Below are 7,752 nucleotides of genomic sequence, written 5' to 3'. Positions count from 1 at the left end.
TATTTAAGTATGTACTAGTAAATGAAACAATAGTTGAGAGTTTTATCAAAGCCACATACACCATGCTTAAAGAAAGAAAAACAATCTAGGGGAATACACTAGTAGAATACATTCTGAACCAGTAAAATTGCTATTATATATAGAAAAAAAAGAAAATTGGAGCACTTTTGAATGGAGGATAAATCAATAGAGAACTTCGTGTACAGCTTATAGAACAATCACACACAAATATGAAATGTTCCTTTAAAAGTAAAAAAATAAACCATTTCGATTGGAAATGGAAAAAAATATTTCCACTCTTTACATTTTTTTTCTTTTGATTCTATTTTATAAAAACAAATTGTAAAATTAAGAATACTCTACAAATTTCATGCTTATATATAAACTTTTATATATTTGAAAATAGTTACCGTCATGAACGTTGACTGTGTCACCACTACACGAAACAGTGTTCTCTGTGATTATAAATAACAAAACATCACCTTGCACTTGCGTTCTAGCAATCCAAGAACAATTTTGATCTCTGCAATACGAAGTACGGCAATGATAACACTGTGTGTAAAACTATTGTCATAATCACCATTCGTAATCTTTAATTTGCAATGTTACAAAGTCAGAACTATGTGTCGTTTCAATCAAACGCTGTTCGAGAAGATAATGCTGAACCAGATCGATAATACTCGTTATCAATAGCATTAGATACTATTGTTATTCTCAACCAGCTTGTACGTTGGAGTCTATCATTATATTTTATAGTAATCATCATTATCCTGATTTGTTGTGTCGTTCTCTCTTTATCCCCTTTTCAGTATAGTTTAGTAATTTTTATGTTGTTTATATTAAGAAATGCACGCTAAGATTCAATTTGAATGGTTAAACCTATTGTATTGTTGAGAAAATATTGTATTGAGGGTTAGACCTCTTAAACATGTCATTATTCGGTGTGAGACAAGGCTCCGTGTTTTCTGTAATTTGACCTATGATGGTGCCCTTGTACAAATTGAGACTAGGAATGAGAGTTGTCTCATTGGCACTCATACCTCATCTTCTTACACCTATTTATAAGTGTCCGACCCTTTTTGCTTTGAGCGAATAAAAAATGTTTAAACTAATATATTATTTAATAATACTCACCCAGCATATCCGTTTGGATATCCAGGAGGTGTGATGCTAGTGATAATATATCCTACAATAATATCAGTTGATGTGCCACTACATTGTGCTGCTACTGTAATGTGAATATATAATGAATGAGAATAGATATAGGAAGATGTTGTGTGAGTACCATTGAGATAACTCTCCATCAAAATAACAATTTAAAAAAGTAAACCATTATAGGTCAATGTACGGCCTTTAACACTGAGCCTTGGCTCACACCGAACAACAAGCTATAATTTCATAGAAATTGATCCAATATTCACCCATTTAGGTACGAATCACATCTCTGGCCTTACATTGATACTGTGCTATGTACGCAATGTTTCGGGTTATTTCGGAAATGTTTTTTATTCCAGGGAAACCTTCATCAGAGACCACCCGTATTGTTTTTGTTTTGATTTGTTTATTTTTGATTTTTAATTTATTTCTTTTTTATTACTATTTTACTTTAATTTATTTCTTTTTATTTTCTTTTAAATATTTTAAACAGTTTCTGAATTATGTTTTTAATAATTCCACTTGTTGATTTGTTTTTTGTTTTTCTAAACTTTTTCATCCAATGTTGAATAAATTAATTAAGCGTTTCAGAGTACGACTTTGTACTCAAAAGAATATCAGTTTACATTTGTATTTTACATGATTGTCATTAATTAGTTCCGCACAGTTAAATGTTTAGTAAGAACTGTGAGGTTTAGATAAATTATGGTATAGCTCGTTTAAATAACTCACCAATGTTTCTGTTTCTTTTGAAACCTAATGATAGGTTGTTATGGAATTTAGCACCTATTGTAGAATACGTTTTAATAAGATGCCAGTATTTCCTGAATACTTTTTGAAGTTTTTCTGCTTGAGGATGATAATTTGTAATGAATGATACATTATATTTATTTTCAACTTTGTCCTTTTTCTTTAATTTAATTTGTCTGTCTTGGAATTTAATTTTTGATAGAATTTGTTCTACCAATTGTCGTTTATATCCTCTTACTAACAGTTTTTCAATAAAGAGATTTTTTCTGGTTTTACATTCACTTTCATTGTTGGTGTTTCTAAGTATACGAATGACTTCGCCTTTAATAAAAGATTTAAAGTTTGAGATGGGATGGTTTGAGTTTTTATGAAGATATTGGAATTTTTCGGTTTTCTTTGTAAAACATTTTAGGTCTAAAACACTAGTTTTTTTTAAGCGTTCGCCCTTGAAGATTTCAAGGTCTAGAAATTTTATGGACTGATATTCTTCTGAGGACAAAGTCGTACTCTGAAACGCTTAATTAATTAATTCATCATTGGATGAAAAAGTGCAGAAAAAGAAAAAAAACAAATCAACAAGTGGAATTATTAAAAAGATAATTCAGAAACTGTTTAAAATATTTAAAAGAAAATAAAAAGAAATAAATTAAAGTAAAATAGTAATAAAAAAGATATAAATTAAAAATCAAAAATAAACAAATCAAAACAAAAACAATAGGGGTGGTCTCTAATGAAGGTTTCCCTGGAATAAAAAAACATTTCCGAAATAACCCGAAACATTGCGTACATAGCACAATATCAATGTAAGGCCAGATATGTGATTCGCACCTACATCATTTTGTAAATAGGTGGATATTGGATCAAATTCTATGAAACAAGCTATAAAGGGCCCAAACGTTACTAGTGATAAACCATTCAAACGGGAAAACCAACGGTCTTATCTATATAAAAAAAAAACGAGAAACGAGAAACGAATGTTTATATTTATAACATTGATAGAATGAATTAGAATGTTTATATTTATAACATTGATCATATTCAATGTAAACATATCAATCTAAAAAGGTAGGTAGAGAAATAAAATTAAAGTTCAATCTTGTCACCATATTAATTTAGTTATTGAAATTTTTCACATCTGCTGTACTTCAATTTATCAAAACATTGTTCAATTGAAAACTAAATATGGTGTTTTTTTTATATACATTATTTTTTATTGCCTACAAATCATCAAGTACATTTACTATTTATAAGCAGCATGGAAAACCAATAGTATAAACCGATTTCAATTTTATTTATTATCATAGCGGACTATAAATTGTTTACAAATCTTTATTCGAATACATTATTTGTTATAAATTGTTGTTGAAAAGCGTATGATAGATGACAGCTGAACTGTTTATTCTGATGAAACATAAGGAAAAAGAGAATGTGTTCTTAAACTGTATCAAACACCAAAATTAAATCACAGGTAATTAAACAATACGAAAGCAACACAACATCTGTAACAAAACATAATCTACTATAAGTATAGTGCATTCAAAGAATACATAAGGCACTCATAACAAAACAAAAGTATTACATAATACGGACACAAAAAGTAAAAAAGTACGAAATGCTAATACTTCATCAGTGCAAAACATATTCTTAGATGAGAGGGAATATAGTTCCTTCGTTTACCTTGATATATGGTATGTAAAAGAATCACACACAACAGCAGATATCGTACTGAGATCATCTTCAGTTCTTTTAAAATACGTTTACAAGGTGGCAACCTTTTGCTGTTATTATTCAATCATCTATTAAATATATCGTCTATTGTTTGCTGTGATATGCACTTGAATATCACTGGTATCGAATTCCTACAATAAAGGGTGAAGTTTTGGACAATTTGCAACTGGTTATAAAATATTAAGAAATTCGATACATTGTAATAGCGTACTTTTTCATTCAGTTTGTTGTTCTAACATGTCTTAAATACATTGTACTAACATAGGGTAATAAAAAAAAAACAGCTAAGGACATTAAGGACCCAAATATTCAAAGGGTTTTGCAAAATACAGCCAACGAAAAAACAATGTTGGTGTTTGAAAAAGAAAGAAAAGAATTAAACATAGCCTTCATAAATATTGCTCATTTCTTTACAATAGATCTTCGTCAATTGGGTAGATTATGAGGCTAATTGTCATGTGTAATATTGTTTGTCTGTTTTCCCTTTTCATATTTAGCCATGGTGTTGTCAGTTTATTTTCGATTTATGAGTTTGACTGTCCCTCTGGTATCTTTTGTCCCTCTTTTTGATACTGTACAGGTACATGTATTAATTGGATCAATCAATTAACACTGCGTCATTTTCAGTTTCCATATGCTTACATCTTTACACTTCAATATGATGTTAGATTTAAACTCTAACCTGTTTTTAGAAACCCGATCCGAACTGAATTGTTCTACGACGTCTCAATAACCAATGAAGATAACACGGAAGTTTCACAATTTTTTGACTGATACCATGCATTGACTTTTAAATATGGAAAAGTAGACACACCTTTTGAAAAATGTTACTTTTATTCAAATTACAACACAAATATGATCAAATAAAGCAGACTAAATACAATTCTAACATGACGTCCTTCAAACGCTTTGAGTACACACCCGTGGTAAAATATGAATATATTGCCAGTGCTGTTCCGATTGTACTCCCACGTCATATGTTTGTTTATGAATGAGATACCCGACGTCATAGAACAATGACGTTAGAATGTAAGCATTTTACGGGAAAATACACGCTTGTGAATCCGAAAATCATCACAAGGAAACATACACAAATGATGCTAAAATGTGCCAAAAGCCCTTTATTGTACATCATATAAGACATATAAATAAATTATCATTCAAATTCATCCAAAACTGTCTAAATACATTATTTTAAATAGTTTAAGCATGTCACTAATGCAGTTTGCCCCGTTCTTTTACGCTAGTTTATTAGTGCGTTTATTTATGGGAACGGCAAATATTTGCCTACACCTAGAGCGCTTCGATCCAAAAGAATTGCCGTATGTGTCCTATCAGAATCGAAATAATTCATGGGGGCTTGAATATATCTAGATTTTACCACGGGTTGTCCCTTTATGCCGATATTTTACCCCTCGCTATCGCTCAGGGGTAAAATATTTGTCATAAAGGGCCAACCCGTGGTAAAATCACGATATATTCAAGCCCCCGTGAATTATTTCTTAATTGCATTGATGCGCCAACGCTTTATTTATTTATTTGTATATGATTTCAGTTTGCCCAATGTTTGGATAAATTCAAATATATCTGTCAAATGAAAACTAATGATCAAGATGGGTTGAAAGTAAGTGTTGCATTAAAACTTAAAACAGCGTAAATTTTAAAATTAAATTGTATATAAAAACACGGGACAAAATGAGACGGTATCCTGCTGAGTTTACGAATAACAGCATATTGAACAATTTGGAGTGAATGATATGCAATTTTCCCTTAATGTTATTTTAATGTTAAAACGCATTATAATTACAATAAACTTTGAAAAACTTTTTTATATTTATTTTATTGCGTAAAGCATTCTTTTATTAATACATGCGCTGTTTATACAATGAATATACGTAAATAAGCAACTAATAAGCAAGAGGGAAACTCGTCTTACTCCGCCTGTATTTCCAACAAATAAATTTTAAATCTCTAATAATGAATCTTTGCATTTATTTTTAAATTCAATAAGGAACTAAATCATGTAAACATGTCTGGTATACATATCCAGACAGGGCAATGGCATTTTTATAAAAGATACATAATGCATTATTTATTACAAGAAATGCCCAATTAAGGATCATCATCCTATATATTCGTATATTATACATGCATTAAATACATCTCGGTTAATTCTGCAATTTGGTTGGTTACCTAAAGGGAAAAATGATAATGAGTTTTGAAATCTGGACATCCTGTATGCTTTAATTGTTATTCGGTCTTCATAGAGGATATTAACTCATAGTACATGTACCGATCAGTGCTCTATATCCCCTTTGTACGTCGGCTCAGGAGATATATGTATAAAGGATCCCGAATAACAAATAATTATATTGCGTGCGTTGTAAATCACAGAAGGCAAGTGTTATTGTCAATCTTTATTTTATTACTCCTAAAATGAACATGTGAAATATAAAAAAAACTTTAACGTTGCACTCCACTGTAGAACAAATGGCTAATGTGATACTGATAACAAATATATAAGATATCCATATCAATGTATTAAATTGCTATTTGGATGGAGAGTTGTCTCATTGGCACTCACACCACATCTTCCTATATCTATTAACAATAAGAGGGTTACGTTTGATGAATATTTTTTGAATAAAAAGTTCTTAACTACGGATATAAGCGGATAATATGAATAATAGACCGCAACAATTCACTGAAAACGAAGATTGAGCTGTTCAAATCGCATTAAAACGGGCGGTAAATTTAGGTTTTCCGAAATGATCAAAATGTCCTCTTCCTCTATAATTTCACATATTGTGTTATTCATGTAAAACGCGTGAGTCAAATATAGCGATACGTCATCATACATACATAAAGTAGGTTTGTAGACGTCTTTTCCCTAACCCTACAGCATCACCACATTTATGAACTATATAGTCTCTGGTTCTTACTCTCTCTGGAGATGGAAAGTTTTGAATGACAACAGAGTTTTTGAGGACAAGAAATAAATAAAAACTGTTAAAGCATACAAAATAGACAAAAGAAATGATTAGCGCAAAACCGATCAAATAAAAGGAAACAAAAACCTGTTTACAAATCACAGCATAAAAAACTAAAGATTGACCAACAAAAACTAAAAAATAATCTATATTTTGAAATAAAAATACAAATATGTTCAAAAGCATAACATGAATTTAGATCTTACCTTCAAACGACTTAACTTCCGTGGTATACTATTTTTTTAATAATGTAATAGCAAAATATACGTATAATTTGTTTTGTATAACGAAAATAAAAAAAGCGTCGACTCCTCTCACATATTTGTTTGACAATAATAAACATTATATAAAATGCAGTATTAAACATATATCATGAGCGTCCATTTAAACACTTAAAACAAATGACACAATCCTTAATTTTTCTATCTTCTTACACTCAATTGTAATATGGACACGGTTTATAAGTTGGAAGTGTCAACATTTAAACTATAATTTGCTTGACTTTTTCATGGAACTCCATTTATATTACCTTAATGTCATTTCTCTGTATAACATAATCCAATTAGTAATACTAATGATCTACTATTCTACTAATATATAAGCATTTGCAATCTGTGCACGTGAGTAATGTCTTAGTATATAAAGGCAGATGTAGTACACCGAGGTCTAGTAGTCATAAATCATCATAACTGAAACAAATCCGGATCACTAACCGAAACTAAGGGAAATCTATCAACTATAAGAGGGGAGAAAAGAACAACAGAAACACTGTACTGCTTCAAAATTAAACGCCAACATACACTGAAACGGACTATTTGATAACAACTGCCAAATTCCTGAAATAGTATAGTACATGATATTTTAAGAAACATGGTTAGCTGAACCTGATGTTATTGCTAGTCCAACCTCCCGCTTAAGTTGTAGTGCTAAAATTACGATTTTACGTGACAGGAATACAGTACAAAAAAAAAACCGGAAGTACACTCAGGATTTGAAATGATTAATGTATCATATGACTGGTTAACTATCAGGTCTGAAATAATATTTGCTCCAATAGGCAAGCGTATCGTCAAATTTATGATTATAAAGTTCATCGACAGGATTATGTGCTCCAATTGGTACCAACAGA

General features: G+C 30.4%; 1 long non-coding RNA gene across 1 annotated transcript; it reads right to left on the bottom strand.

The window, feature by feature from the left end:
• Positions 1-417: 417 nt before the first annotated feature.
• LOC139483564 (uncharacterized) lies at positions 418-3,764 on the bottom strand. Its single transcript, XR_011655029.1, has 3 exons — positions 3,583-3,764; positions 1,135-1,228; positions 418-523 (listed from the first exon to the last, which is right to left on the bottom strand). It is a non-coding gene; the product is annotated as an uncharacterized lncRNA (long non-coding RNA).
• Positions 3,765-7,752: the final 3,988 nt, after the last annotated feature.

The sequence above is a fragment of the Mytilus edulis genome, chromosome 7 (genome assembly GCF_963676685.1).
Source record: "Mytilus edulis chromosome 7, xbMytEdul2.2, whole genome shotgun sequence".
Taxonomy (NCBI): domain Eukaryota; kingdom Metazoa; phylum Mollusca; class Bivalvia; order Mytilida; family Mytilidae; genus Mytilus; species Mytilus edulis.
The sequence above is the reverse complement of the archived record's forward strand: the minus strand, read 5'-3'. Positions and strand labels throughout refer to the sequence as shown.